Source organism: Pleurodeles waltl, chromosome 3_1 (genome assembly GCF_031143425.1).
Source record: "Pleurodeles waltl isolate 20211129_DDA chromosome 3_1, aPleWal1.hap1.20221129, whole genome shotgun sequence".
Classification (NCBI taxonomy): domain Eukaryota; kingdom Metazoa; phylum Chordata; class Amphibia; order Caudata; family Salamandridae; genus Pleurodeles; species Pleurodeles waltl.
The window spans coordinates 688,946,684-688,961,885 of record NC_090440.1 but is presented as its reverse complement, the minus strand read 5'-3'; the positions used below and the strand labels follow the sequence as shown (position 1 = coordinate 688,961,885).

Sequence of the window (15,202 nt, the reverse complement as noted above, 5' to 3'; positions counted from 1 at the left end):
ACCTGTTCTTCCCTAAGTTAGAGGCAGTCGATGATGTTTGCTATCTGTCCGGCCGGCAGCACTGTTAACTGTCCTTATCATGAGCGCGCACAGCTGCCTTTGTGAGCTGAGACTCGAACTTTTTGTTCTGGAATCAGATATGGAGGGATTAACTATCTTTGAAAGCCAGAATAGGCTTTTATTGTCTGATATGCGAGAATGCTGAAATTAGTATAGCGCTTAGAAGTAGCCAGCGAGGGTGCTCATGCAACTAGATTATGTTGGAGTATGTCCTGTTCACATTATTCATAAATTTCATTGCTGCCTTACTGTTCGTTTTTATTATGATTACAAAACTTCTTGTGTGCACTAAATTAGGGTTTCAGTTGTGAAATACATTTTTAAAAACATTTATTCGTTTTTAGGGTCGAGCGCACAAGCGTCCCTGTTGTAATCTCTCTTTGGCTTTTAACCACGCCCATGCCACACCTGTCACTTTCATTCGTTCGAGGGCTTGCTTTTTAAAATCCACTTGATTTCATTAGTGAAAGGCATGCATACGTCATGCCTTTTCTGGTGTTTAGCCTGCCTCCACAGCATCGGTAAACTACTGAAAACATAGGAGACTCCATGTTTTCAGCCTGGTTTCTGCACTACTTTATCTTTTTATTTTCCGCGCAGCACGGGTTTTAAGTAGCGTGATCGCACTATTTTTTTTTTCTTTAAATTTAAGTGGCAAGAAAAGTCCGGTTAGGAGTTTACAACGCTACTAGCTCTAACTCAAGCAAACACGAGACCCGTTACATTACAAATGCTTGTTGTCTTTATCCTTGAGTGTGTTGTTAACTTATGAAAGAGCATTTGGTGTACCATTTTCCCTGTCATGTCTCATAAGGCTGAATCTTTCCGTTTCCTGAAACGCATCTTACGCAGGCATTGCTCAGTGGGTTGTATATGGGTTGCAGTCCAACTGGTTTTCTGATTCAGGTTGCCACGTTGAGTAAGTCCTTAGTGCCAGGGGCCGAATCTTGCAACTCTAGAAGAAATCTAGGGAATACAACATTAGGACTTTGGTCCCTGTGGCTGAACAATGCGATGCTGGTTTGAATGATTGTGTCAGATTAGCAGTCATATTGTTTCAATATAACAAAAATCATATTGGGATCACATAAGTGACTGGTAGTGGTGGATGCGAGTGCTTTTTCTCCTGTTCTTCCTTGTCTTATCCATACCATTCTTATTTAAGTCAGTGCCAACACAGATGTAAATGCTTCTTCTGCATGTTGTGACCACCTTTTATTGATTAAGTCATAAATCGCCCTGAAAATGGTGTAATGTCCCACAACACCCAAAGACAACTCTGCTTCAAAGTCGGCAACTAATTCCTAAAGGCCTTCAGCAACATCAGGTACTATACACATACCAGTAATTGGAGCTACAATTGTTTAGCCATTAAAAGAAGCTATTAAAGTTGCACAGTTTCTGTAAAGCTGACTCGTTTGCACTCTTTCAATTGAAAACTCGTTCTTCCAAAGGTCAAAAGCAAATTATCCCTATAGAGATACTTGTTCTGTGGCCATTAGAGACCAAATTTTCAAGTGGAAATATTTATCCTGAGAGGAAAATAGGTAGAAAACTGAAGTTGAATAGTGAAAGATTGCAGAACATTTTTACAGGAGGAGTGATTTATTTTAATGGCCTTTCACGGATCGCTACAAAAGTGTCATCAGTGCTGGCATTATACTTTTGCTATGTTGGTCCTGCACTGCACCTTGGCCTTTGCAGCTGTGGGGTAGTTTTTGACTCCCTCCATGACTTTGTGTTCTTTATGTATTTACTAAGGTGTACACTGCAGCCTAATGAGATATCAGGTGATGGGGATATAATGATTCTTACACATGCATCAAGAAAACTTCATATGGTAAATCGGCTATATACCTAAAGATCCACCATGTGCCCACAGATGCAGTACATGCCCACAGTTCTACATACTAGACAAAATATAAAAAAGACACATTTTCAGCTGCATTGGTTAAAAAGGGTTTTCAGTCTAAGGAGCTGCTGGTGTTGATATCTTTGCTCCCACTGGTTGGCAATCAAAGACAACCCTCTAAAGTCAGTGTCTTTCCACACCCTTTGCTCTCAGATCTCCACTACAGCAAACTCCTAAACGTTTGTCTAGGCATCTAGGTAACTCATCAAGATTTTCTCTAGGCTCAACCTATCCCCCAGAGATCAAACGTATTGAGGCCTGTAAATTGGTGATGAAGATGTTGTTCTCTTGTGTTCTGGCTCCTAGTTTCACCCTCCACCAACTGGCGACTGGCCTGCAAATTAATTCTGAGAGCTATAAATTAAGGGCTTTTTATGGCTGGCATCTCTAACACCATTATTTAAGAAACTGTTATTATTATATTTATTTATAGAGCGCTGCAAGTACCTAGAAAAGTGTCCTGAATCTAAGAACTGACTTGAGTGAACTAGAACAAATAGCATTACTGAGGAAAGAGGCTTGTTATCAAGGCTTTTTTGAAAAGTAAAATTGTTGTCCAATAGCCGGATGTAAGTTGGAAGTGAATTCCAGGGACGACTAGTTTGAAATGAAAAAGATCTTCTCCACTCAAACTCATTTGAATTTTGGCTCACAAAGTAACCATGAGTAGTTAGAATGTAACATTCGTGTGGATTGGTAGTGACAGACTTTGTTTTGGAAGAAAGAGGGTCCTTTTTTGGTAATTCCCTATAAGCCAAGCAAAAAGATTTGGAAGTTATTCTCTTATGTACTGGGAACCAATGAAGGGCCCGGCCTCTGAAGAAGCTGAATCATAAGCCTTGCCCAAAGCAAGCTTTGCAGCTGCATTTTGAATGCAAGAAAGCTGTTTGATAATCAGGAGCGTCAGATAAAGTGAGTTGCAATAGTCCAGTCACCTGAAAAATAAGTCTCTGCCTCTGAGCAAGGCAGAGGATGCCAAAAGTTCATTAACTTGCCTAGATGAGGAGAGACTACTCTTGAATCGAAAGCCTGGATTTCCGTCAGCTGTCGTTGGAGGGTGGTCAGTTCGGTGGCAGAGTGCCAAAGTCGACTGGGAGGCAGCAAGGAGTTGATCCTGTAAAGCAGCATATCATTCCTGTTTATTAGCATTACATTTTAAGGCATTGTTACTGAGCCAGATCGTAATCTCCCTCATGCAGAGATAGAATCTCTCTGCGGGGGTGGGGCTGACAGGTTGATATCTGCCAAGGTGTTAAGGTGTGTGTCATCTGCCTGATTCATTAAGAATAGGCCTTGCTGCAGATCAGTTGAGCATGCAATTCCAGATAAATATTGAAGAAAGTAGAACTGAGTGACAATCCCTGAGGAACTCCTTGTCCCACCTCCCTACACTGAGGCTGGAAGGGGGAAGGCAGACTGCTTGCTGCCTACTAGAGAGATAGGAGGTCCACCATGCTAAGGCCGATCCTTTTATTACAATATCATGCAACTTTCTCAACAGAATGGAGTGGGTCACCATTTGAAATGCGGCAGATATATCAAACAGAATCAGAGTCACAAAGTTACTCTGGTCAGCTGCCAGCCGCAGATCATCCATCACTGTGTCTAAGGCACATGAACAAACTAGAACCCGAACAGGATAAGATCAAGCAGGTGGTAAGCTTTTAGACAGTCTGATATGATATGGTTGACATATTTCTTCAAGACTTTTATGAAGTAAGGAACCAGGGAAATTGGTAGAAATTGGTAGAAAGTTACCAAAAACATCTGAGTCGGCAGATGGTTTGTTCAGCAAGGATATCACTAGGGTCTTTTTCCACTCGGCGGGTACCGTCCCAGTAGAAAGTGACATGCTACAAAATGACCTAAGGGGCTCAGAAACTAGTCTGGCTGCCTGACTGCAAATCTTAGGTTGCAAATGGTTGAGTGGGAATCCCAATCTTAAAGCTCATGTTAAATATGATGGTAGCAGAATCAGGTGCCACCAGTTTGTCTGCCGCTCTAGTTTGTCCTAGGGAATTCAGCATTTTTGAGACTTGGTTTTCCAAAAAATACTACTAATCCACACAAACTTTGTAAGTAGAGGCAGTTGATTCAGAGATACAATTGGGATTGGCTAAGGTACAAGCAATGGAAAATGGAGTCCTTGCCAGGTTGAAGCCATGTAGGATTTATGCTGTATAAAAAATGGCTTTAGACAACTTGAATGCCTTTTTGCAATTCCTAAGGGCTGATTTTGCTATAGTTTAAGGTCCTGAGCGTAGGGAATATGCCATCTCCTTTCTAGACCTTTCCAGATACATTTGACCAATAGTTATTGGCCATTGAAAAAGGGAGCACTAGGATTGTGACGTTCCCTGGTTTGCATTAGGCTAAGGTCTTATTTAAGGTAGCTTCTATCCAATTATTGTAGCTGGCTATGTGGGCCTCTGTTGAGGAATTGGGAGGAAGAGCCGGGCAGGGTCCGGCCGGGTTATGAAAAGATTCAGCATTAAGGGCCAGATGTATCAAATGATTTTGCACTCGCAAACGGCGAAATCGGCCGTTTGCGAGTGCAAAATCGTAGTCTGCAATGCATCAAAGGCATTCGCAGACCACAAAATGAAAATCGCAAAAATTTCGATTTTATGCGTTGCGACCTGGATTTTGCAAATCGCAATTTGCGATTCGCAAAATCCAGGTCACAAGGCAATTCCGCAAAAAATCGCAAATTGTGTTTTTTTTGCAGAATGGTATGCAAAATACCATTGTCTGCAACCAGGTGGTAACCTGGTGCAAAATTTAAAAATGCAGTAAAACTGCATTTTAAAATTTAATATGTAAAGCACACATGCCCTTTTGGCATGTGTGTACTTTACATTGTAAAAAAAAAAAAATTGGGGTGCAGGAGAGGGGTCCTTAGGCCCCCAGCACCCTGGCCTTTTGCATTTCCCAAATTGCGATTTCTGGTTCAGAAATCGCAATTTAGGAAATGCAAAAAATTTGCAGCTATGGGCCAACAGGCCCATAGCTGCGAATGGGGCCAGTATCGCAATTTGCGATTCGGTAATTGCATTTGCGATTTTTAAGAAATCGCAATTACCGAATCGCAAATGTGATACATGGCCCGTTGCGAGTCGGTAATTGCGATTTCTTAAAAATCGCAATTACCGAATCACAATGGGCCAGAATCATACATCTGGCCCCAAATTAATTCCAAGGTCTTGCCTGCCTATTACATTGTCCGGGAGTCTGGTGGGACATCTTAGGCAAGGGAATACAGATGAAAATTTTGATTACGTGATGATCAGCCTAACTGAGAGGTAAGACAGAGGAAAAGGTCATCTGGTTGGCTTGATCGAAAATGAGGTTCAACCTGTGGCTGGCCTTATGAGTAGTTTCTTGAACCAATTGGACAAGGCTGATTGCGGCCAGTGAGTTGATAAGATTGACTGAATTAGGATCAGAATAAGACACTCCCAACTGTTAACATCTCCAAGAACAAGAAGATTGGAATATGATAATGTTAATGAAAAAATGAAATTAACAAAAGAGTTCACAAAAAGAGTTGCTGGACATGGGGACCCATAGCATATCACACCAGAAATCATATTTGCTCCTTGCCTTTTGAGCGAGAGGCCCAGAAGTTCAGCTTCCTCATATACTTTAAGATGAAGCAATGTCACGATTAGAGTCCACTGAGCCAGCGTTCAGTAATGAATAAAATATCTAATTTATCAGTTTCGAGGAGGAGAGAGATATCTTTCACATGTTTAACCATAGAGTGAGCATTGATTAACCTACAGCTAAGATGAACTGGACTTTTGTGTGAGTAAGGGATAGCACTGGGTACTGAATCCCAGTCCAGCGCTGTATCCATAAGGGAAACTGCTTCGCGTTTGTATCCGTTTTCCCTGTCTGCCATGACTTGTAGTTAGGTTTTAGTGAATCTTTATGAGAATGATATTTGATTTTAGATTTGTTAAAATAAAGTTGTGCCCCACAGCTAAGAGTTCCTCACCCGAGGATTACAAAAACAGTCCCATAGGGAGCTCATTGTACTTTTGGTGGAGGGTGCAATCTGCAGCATGGCTGGTGCTATGCGCAGCCGGTGCATGGGCGGGTGCAGACAGGCGTGCCTTTGGCACGCAGGCAGAACAGCCATGCGCCTGCCTGATTTATATATGTGAGGTTTACGCAGCTCATAGCATTATACAGTTCTCAAACATGGCGTCTTGAAAAGGCTTCCTTTAGTGGAGGAAAATTATGTTTAGTTTGCATAAGGCACTAAAGGGATCACGTTTAGATTGTGTCAGTTTACTGAAAAATTCTGTTTCTCCCCTAAAAAAAACATTTTACAAACATGCACAGTACATAATTTCCATCAAGAAAATAAATCAATAAGGCAAAAGAACAATATAAGCTTTAGAAATGTACTGCAGTTGCACAAAAATGGCTGCTTCAGTGTGCCAAAAAGAGTAATATTGTGATTGAAAGTGTGTCTAGTTGTAGTGCAGCTCGAGAAAATATTGCCACGCAGCTACCTGACTTGAATACTCAAGGCTTTAGCAGCACATATCTCTAGACTGCCAACATCTAGGAAAGGTCTCCCTTAACGGTGTTTCATTTGCCTAAGACGCTAAAGGGAATTGCACCAGCTACTAAACAATTCTGTTCTGTTTCTCTCCCCAAAAATAGTTTACAAACATTCACAACACATTTTTCCTATCAAGAAAATAAATGAATAAGGCAGTTTTAAAAATATGCAGCAATTGTACAAAAATGGCTACTTCAGTGTGTTAAAAAGAGAAACAGTGTGAAACAGTGTGATTGTTAGTGTGTGTGTTAGTTGTAGAACATCTGAGAAGGTGTGTACATTCGACCATGTTTGTCGGAAGTGTCTCCTGCATGATTTATAGACAAGAGCTTCTGCCTTGAGTGAAAATGCTCATAAATCTCTGGAGGTTTTGCATTTTTATGTTGGGCTCCACAGACATTACCATCACGCATGTGTTCTAAAAACACCTGAGTAAGGTACCGTGACCCATAGTAGGGCTCTGGTCTGGAAGCATGTACCAAGCAAGCATGTCTTCCTTTATGAGTGTAACTATTGTCAATTCACTGAACTGTAAGGAACTGACAGTGGAGGCAGCACAAATTCATAGTTGTAGAATACCTTCTTCTTCCTGGTCCCTGCGCAGGTGAATGGCTTGTTAACCTCACCATGTAAATTGTCTTTTCAGTTTATTGCAACTGTCAAGCCCTACATCTCTGTGTGCTTGAGTGTGGTATGAATAAATATGCACTTTTGCATGTTTTAGTGTACAGCAGATGTATGCAAGAGGTCTGTGTGTGCCTTGTTGTTATCTTGACTCGTTGCACAGTAGAATCTGTCTTGATTTCTCTGTGTGGGCCTGTAAAAATAATGGAGGTGGGATAGCCAGCAACACTAGCATAGTGCATTGCTGGCATCTCTTAAGCTACTGGAAAGCACCAGACTAAGGTGTGAGAGAATGAAGACAGGAGTCTCTTTAGAAATGCAGCAACAGTCAGCTGCTGAGCCATGCCTTTTTATTCCTGACCAGCAGCCTGACATTACGTGCGATGAGATGTGGTAGAACTGGAGACAGTGGTCTTTTTATGTAGAGTAGGGCTGACCTTTTGTTTCTCCCAGAGGTGCTATCATCAATAGGTGGATGGATGTAAGTGTTAAGGTTACTTCCTCCTATGTGCCAGTGAATTGGGTTGCCGTGGAAGAGATCCTCCAAGTCTACTCCTCTTTCCCATTGACACTATGAAGACAAGGATCGTCTGACTTTTCCGGAAGCCAGAATACCAAATGATGGAACTTCCTACAACTAGTCCAGGGCTTAGGTCTGGAATCAATCAACTGCATCTGGAATAATAGTAGGACAAGTGCCTGTAACTTCCACTCTGTGTTTTAGTGCTTCCAATTGACCACTAGAGGTCACATAACAGAGTATAGGAGACCTGCCTGTGATCCATGGCTGGAGTCCTGGATCACAGAAGTGTCCTAGGGTTTGAGAGGACATCATCCTAGACTTTTCCAGTTTGCTGCTGAGGATTGGGCTTGAAAAAGGCCACTGTTGATGCTGAGAGGTGACCTTGCAAAAGAGTCTGATAAGAGAGTAACCCAGAAGAACTTGTGTGCACAGATGCTGTGAGGAAAGGGGTTAAAGGTGCCCTCACAATAAGAGACCAACCCGGAGGAGCTGACCGCAATGGAGGATTGATACAAAGTGTGGTCCTGTTGCTCTTTGTGGGTCCATTGCCATTCCAAGCTACTTATGAGTTTGGCTTACTAGTTGGTTTAAGCAGAGCCTGACATTTGACCATACCCATCCCACCCCTCATTTGTAGTGTTCTACTACACTCTCCATATTCCGTATAACAGAATTGAAGGGGTAAGGGCTCACTGCTCATTTGAGTGGTGGGTTTGCTGGAGCCTGATTGCTGCTTAATAGGTTGTGCTCCTACATTTCCCAGATAACACTGTAACACCTCTTGGCTCCTACCCAAAGGTATCTGGACAGGGGGCGAGGTCAAGCAAGGTGCCTACCTTGACCAGCTAAAGTGCTGGTCCTGCATGCCTCAATCCAGTGATCCAAGTAACAAAAATCTGCTCTGGCATCAGCGCAGGCACAAGGGTGCTGGAAGAAGGATTATACCACTCAAGAGATCAACCATTAGACTAACTAGATAGATTACCAATTTGAGATGACAGGTGCAACTGATACACTTGTAAGAGATTCACCCCAGCCTAGTTATCCTCCAGTTGTGCTTGTTTACCTTGAGAGAATGAAGCTCCCAATGGTTAGTGAAACATTATTCTTTTTTGTATGTGCCATGTAATATTGTTTGTTTATTTGTAGTGGTGCGAATAAATGTGATGTGTATGTTTACAAGACTAAGCACTGGGTGGATATTCTGTCTATTGAGGTCATTGTGTGCTCTGTTGATCTCCGAATCTCTAATCTCACACCACCATCTTGAGATATCTTTTGAATGTTCCCTTCCGAGTATCCTGAATGATTAGTGCTAAAGGGCTATATTTGGTGTTTATTTGGCAGAGCTCTATAGATCAGACTCCTGGACTACAACGGTAAATGACCTCAACCCCCATGATGCCCGGTAATCCTGTCCCCCCTATGATTGGAAAATGTGACTATTTTGCTTCCAATGTGGGCTCCAAATTTCTAGAGGGCATCACTTCTTCAATTGGTTGGAAAGTGTAAGAATTTGGATTAATATTTGGAGTCAGTGACTAACCACCTCAAGGAGTAATGACAGCCTTTGTCAGGGTGACTCCTCAAAGTTACTAAATTAACCTGAGCTTTACTTTGTGGAAGCTATGGCACAGAGGAGACAGGCTTAACATAGGGCAATGTGAAAAGTATCTATATAGTACCAAAACAGTAACATAGTAGCAATGCAAAATCCTAAATACCCCAAACTAAATTAGAAAATATAGTACAATTTAATAAACAAAATTACACCAAAATGTCAAATATCTAATAAGGGGAACCAGAGATATAAATTTCAAGAGTTTTAAATAGAAATAGTGCCAAAAAGTACAAATGGCTCTTTAGATGCTGCAGTTCACTACTGGCAGTTAGCTTTCAGGCCTCGGCTACACTTTCTACCATGTACTAAGGACCTATAGGCAATTGGGAGTACACCAATTAACCATGTTGAAGGTGAGGCACTTTACGACTAAATAGCAGGGGTAAAGTGCATAGAGTTCTAAAGCTAGCAAAAACATAACATCCAGCAAAAGGATCTGGGTGACCATGCAGGAAAGGCGTAATTCCAATAGCAAGTTACACTATGGCCCTCATTCTGACCTTGGCGGGCGGCGGAGGCCGCCCGCCAAAGTCCCGCCGTCAGGTTACCGTTCCGCGGTCGAAAGACCGCGGCGGTAATTCTGACTTTCCCGCTGGGCTGGCGGGCGGTCGCCTTCAGACCGCCCGCCAGCCCAGCGGGAAAGAGGCTTCCACGATGAAGCCGGCTCGGAATCGAGCCGGCGGAGTGGAAGCTGTGCGACAGGTGCAGTTGCACCCGTCGCGTATTTCACTGTCTGCACAGCAGACAGTGAAATACATGTAGGGGCCCTCTTACGGGGGCCCCTGCAATGCCCATGCCAGTGGCATGGGCACTGCAGGGGCCCCCAGGGGCCCCGCGACCCCCCCTACCGCCATCCGGATCCCGGCGGTCGGACCGCCGGGATCTGGATGGCGGTAGGGGGGGTCGGAATCCCCTCGGCGGCGCAGCAAGCTGCGCCGCCTTGGAGGATTCAATGGGGCGGCGGTACACTGGCGGGAGCCCGCCAGTGGTGCCGGTCCGACCGCGGCTTTACCGCCGCGGTCGGAATCCCCATTGGAGCACCGCCGGCCTGTCGGCGGTGCTCCCGCGGTCCTCCGCCCTGGCGGTCTTTGACCGCCAGGGTCAGAATGACCGCCTATGTCCTTCCCCAAAATCCTTTTGTTCTGAACATAAAGTAAAATTCCAGGAGCTCAGTCAACCAATGCCCCAAGACTAGCCATTTGGCCTGGTCCTCAGAATTCCTCATTTCTGTTCGGGAAGAACTAAGGTAGTGCATTTTTCCGATTGGCTTGTCATTACTTCCAGTGGCATAGACTTTGTCTCCAAATGATCGCTGCAGGACTGTCTTACTGCTGTTCCATAACGGGACAGTGCTTCCATCACAAATCTCTGCACATACCACTATAACCAAGGCCTCATCAGTGGCATTCTCCATGAATATTTCTTTCAGACAGATGTACACAGTGGTTATTTGGTCCACAGGTACCTGCGTTTTGAAAGTGCCTCACTCTAGATTCTTCCTCATGAGTTGATGCATAGTTTACTCAATAATGATTGGACATCTGGTTATACTCAACCTTCCGTTGACGCTTTCTTGGTTCTTATACCAGAATTGTTCACTGTAGAACTCTATAGTAGACATATGTTACAAAACGGCTTATGGGACCAACCAACATGCTAGAAAAATGGGCTCCAACCACTGAAACTTCGTTTTTTGCTTTCTAACTTCTGGTTTGTGGGCATATTCTGTGCGATGTGCCTTCCTAATGAGCCTCACACACAGGAAGCTCTGTTTAGAATGCATTATCAGCTGCAAACGGTAATGTTCACCTTTCTTTTAATTAGTCATGGTGACTGTAGACAGCTGGGGTTAACAGGCTCTGGGTAGGGTACAGGGAGCACGTATGGAGAGTGTGTGTAATGTATATGTTGCTTGTCTATATTATGATGGTCATGGATTTGATCTGATGTGCTTTACTGTGTGGGGACAGGAATCAATTTTTGATCCCCTGTCTGTGTGTACGGTCCATACCATGGGGGGTGGAAAGAGCCTACCAATTAGGAACTTCTGAAAACATTTGTAGTCGACTGGGCTACTACTGAAATATACATTGGTGTATGCAAAACTCTGATAAATGCTAGGTAAAAACTTAAGTCAGTGTACCGTTGTTGCCATGAACCAGTGACAGGACTCATTCAGTAGGATCAGTAGGAACTACTAAAACTCTTGCACCAGATTGGCTGATTGCTGGCTTCCAAGTGCGAGCACTGGCAGCAATGGGTCCATCACAAACCATATGGCTGAAGGCAGATATGAGGTGTTAAAACAAGAAAGAAAATAAGACTGTTCAGATTTTGTCACCAGAACTCCTAGACGATATTACACGTTATATTTTTCTCTATTACATTTTTATTTTGGTGAAGTTCATTTTCACTATCTGATACAGAAATAAATGCTAAGCAAAATTGTGCTACTCTTGACATAAGGATAGAAGTTTTTACTGTGATTTGTTTTAAATCTGTTCAATAATGTTATAAGAATCTGTCACAAAAAGGATACAGGTGTGCTTCTAAAGATAAAATTGCAACCTTGTATTTATCATTTTCACAGTTACAACCTTAATCTTTGCATAAAGTTGTGATGTAATTTCTGATGAAACAGCATCTCGTGTTTCATGTCGTCTACATTGTTCTACATTGTATAATCATACTAAACACCTTATGCATATGTTCTGCCTTATACATCAGATGGTTCATCCAAATATCCGTTTTCACCAGGCGTCTGTATATCCTCCAGTCACTATTTTTTTTAGCTATAGAGATTTACACTGCCTACGCTGTGGAGTTTTATCAAGGGTCACTAGTTCCTACATATACCACCATGTTCATCGTCCCAGTCCATTGCGACATATCCTCCATGATCTTATCGATTATGACCTTCCACATTATGTTCCTGTGTCATTGACCTTCTAACTGGACTCATTCCCGAGAAGTCATTATAGAGCCTCTTGGGAAAGGCCATCCGTTTGATATTTGTCTTTTATGGATGCATAAATATTCATGTTTGTTATTGCCTTCAACTGTATCACAATGAGGTAATGTGAAAAAATATTTTGTTAACTCCTCACATGGTAATGTCATAGGTACAAAAGTGGTCTTGTGTTCGCATATGGGACATCTTTCTTGGTAAATCTTGTGTAATTTACTAGACGCCGTAGAGATACAGTGAAGAAAGATAAAGTGTACCAGTTTAAATCGTGCATTACTGACCGCACCCCTCCCCCCCACCAGTATGCAGTCCCTCTTCTACTCTATATCTATCGGCGGTGTCTGTAGTTCTGCATCCCATAGCTGTTGTGCTTTGAATGGGGGTTTTATAGCTGTCAGTTTTCAGTGCTTTAACAAGTTTGTGTGTTTGTCCTTGTCCCGTTTCCAGCAGCACATCTAGCACTGCCACAGTAGCAGTGATGCTCAGGAACTCCAATCAGATCTCTCTTGCTGTTTTAGCTAATTTAGCATATTGTAAAAACTGCCCTGGCTTATTCCTAACAGGTCACGTGTGCCAGTAAATGAGATAAACAGATCACTTGCGTACAAATATCCCGAAGTGCGACAGCCCCCGTCTTTCGGGCTCTGGTCATATCTTTGTTTAAGGATTGCAGCCACGAAATCTCCAAAGATCTGGAGAAGGGTGCACATCATGACTATCTCTTAAATGCAACCTCCCATCAGAGGTCTTCTGCCGGATAGAATGGGGGAGATTAACAGGAACATGTCCAACCTGCATCTAGAGTATCGGGATTATCTCCCAATCAAGAGTCCCAAGAACTATCTCCTCAGTTGTGGCCTCACACCACTTTGCCGCATGCTGTATATGTGCAACAATATAAATACATTTAAGGTGGGCCTATTTTTAAGATTTCTGTTTTCCACCCATACGAGTGAGGTTAGGTTTTCAAAAGGTTACTTATTTGTTTATTTGGACCTTCAATTCGCAAACCATATGCGGAGTTGCATCAAAGGACAACATTTCCAAAATATCAAAATCTGCACTTTGGAGCTTTTTCTACCTTTTCCTGCTTCACTAGCCACTGATCCATGAGTCTGATTGATGTAATAGGCTATCCTCGACCAAAACATTTTTTCATTCACAATTCCGTGATGCCAGGGACCTACAGATGTTTGCAGAATTCTGTGTGGTAAAAAAAATAGTGTCAGTAGGGTTTTGGGTAGACCCTTCCAACCATTGGGCAGACGAGGGGATAATAGAAAGGCATATTCTGTGCTTAAAAAATATTATTTTTTTGATTGATCGACAAGGTCCGCACACACTATGCATCATAATCGTGTCACTTATTTTAGGATGTATGTGTGTGTTGGTGTATATATGTGTTGCTTGCTCTTGCCTCTGTGTATGTACAGGAAAGCTTTGACTTTTGCTGCCCGTCTAGTGTATATGCACCAGGTGTGACTAAAGCTTGCACTAGTGTTGTCTGTTCCTTACGTGTTTTGTATCTGTAAGGAAGTTTATACCGCCCGTATTCTATACGTTGCTCGTAGTGCACGTTTCACTACATAAAAACCAAACGTATTGCCAATGTCACTGCTTGTTTTCCAGGCAGCTACATTTTACTTCTCCCACCACAGTTTGCAACTGTTTTCCTCAAGCAAAATACAAGCAGCTTCTATTTGGTTTCCAACACCCAAGATACAGTCTCTACACCTTTTTATTTCTGACACTTCTCTCAAGCGTTTTTGATTTCCCCCCACCTTTTCAATACTGTTCATGCACAGAAAAAATTTAGCCTGTTTGCAGTTCTTTTGAGAAAGGAAACTTCGCCTTGATAACAGGAACAAGCCCAATCTTTTAACTGTTCAGTGCTGTGATTACACTTTGCATCTCATGAGAATACTGGATTGTGGGGAAGGTTTAGTGGGAATGGGGGAAGAACTTTTTTGGACAGATTGTCTGGTTGTCTCAAGGGAGTACTCCTCCTCTTCCTACGAAGAAGCTTACTGTTTTCCTGGTGCCTCTGCATCGTGTAATTTAGAGGCTCACACTGACCCCATAGTCATGTACTGTCTCATAGTGGATAGTTGCCTAGACAACAAGATGTACGCAGCACTACCTAATGCAAAGAGGACTTAGAATAAAGGATGTAGGAATCTTTTGATGACAGTAACGTGCTGTTCCGACAAAATGCAAGGACAGAAATTGACATTTTGTTCTGTTCTTTTATTGTTATAAATGTGAAAGCGTACACAAGCACAAAGAAATGAGTTAGTAATCTATCGGTGGTGTGTTTTTTTGGGTACAGTTATCACCCTAGAAGAGGACGAACAACACTGTAATTTATTAGTTCATTGCAATCAAGGAAAATTATCTCTAAGGTTCCTTCTATAATTGATGGTTGCCGAAGAGAGTGAAATTCTCGACATTATTAGATGTGAATGGGTACTATTTACCAAGTGGTGAGTGCCATCACCCTCAATTTGTACTATTTCTTTAGTCTAAAGGAAGCACAGCCTTTTACCACACCATCATAAGATGATTGATCGATAACCTTATGTTTATACCTTTGTGCATTGCAATTGCTCCACTGTCACATTTTGTCAGTTCTTCTGAAGAAAGGGAAATCCACAGTAGCTAGATTGTATTTTCTAGACTTTGTCTTAACATTAGCTTTTTGATTGCCATTTTAAGTTTAGTGCTGGTTTTTTATTTGTATACAGAGACATAACTTCTGTTGATTACTCCTTTCAGTGAAATCCATCTTATTTTGACTATTTTCCACTTCATCTTCTGCTTCATTTGACAATATAATTGTAGATGATGTATGACAACCCAGTTTTTCCCCACAGTGTGTACGATCTGTAGGATCAGCTCATAGAGCAAAAACTATAAAC

General features: G+C 42.4%; 1 protein-coding gene across 18 annotated transcripts in view; it reads left to right on the top strand.

Moving 5' to 3' along the window:
• The window catches only part of ADGRB2 (adhesion G protein-coupled receptor B2), a 1,191,470-nt gene that overhangs the window by 392,096 nt on the left and 784,172 nt on the right, over nucleotides 1–15,202 (top strand). The window lies entirely within an intron of this gene.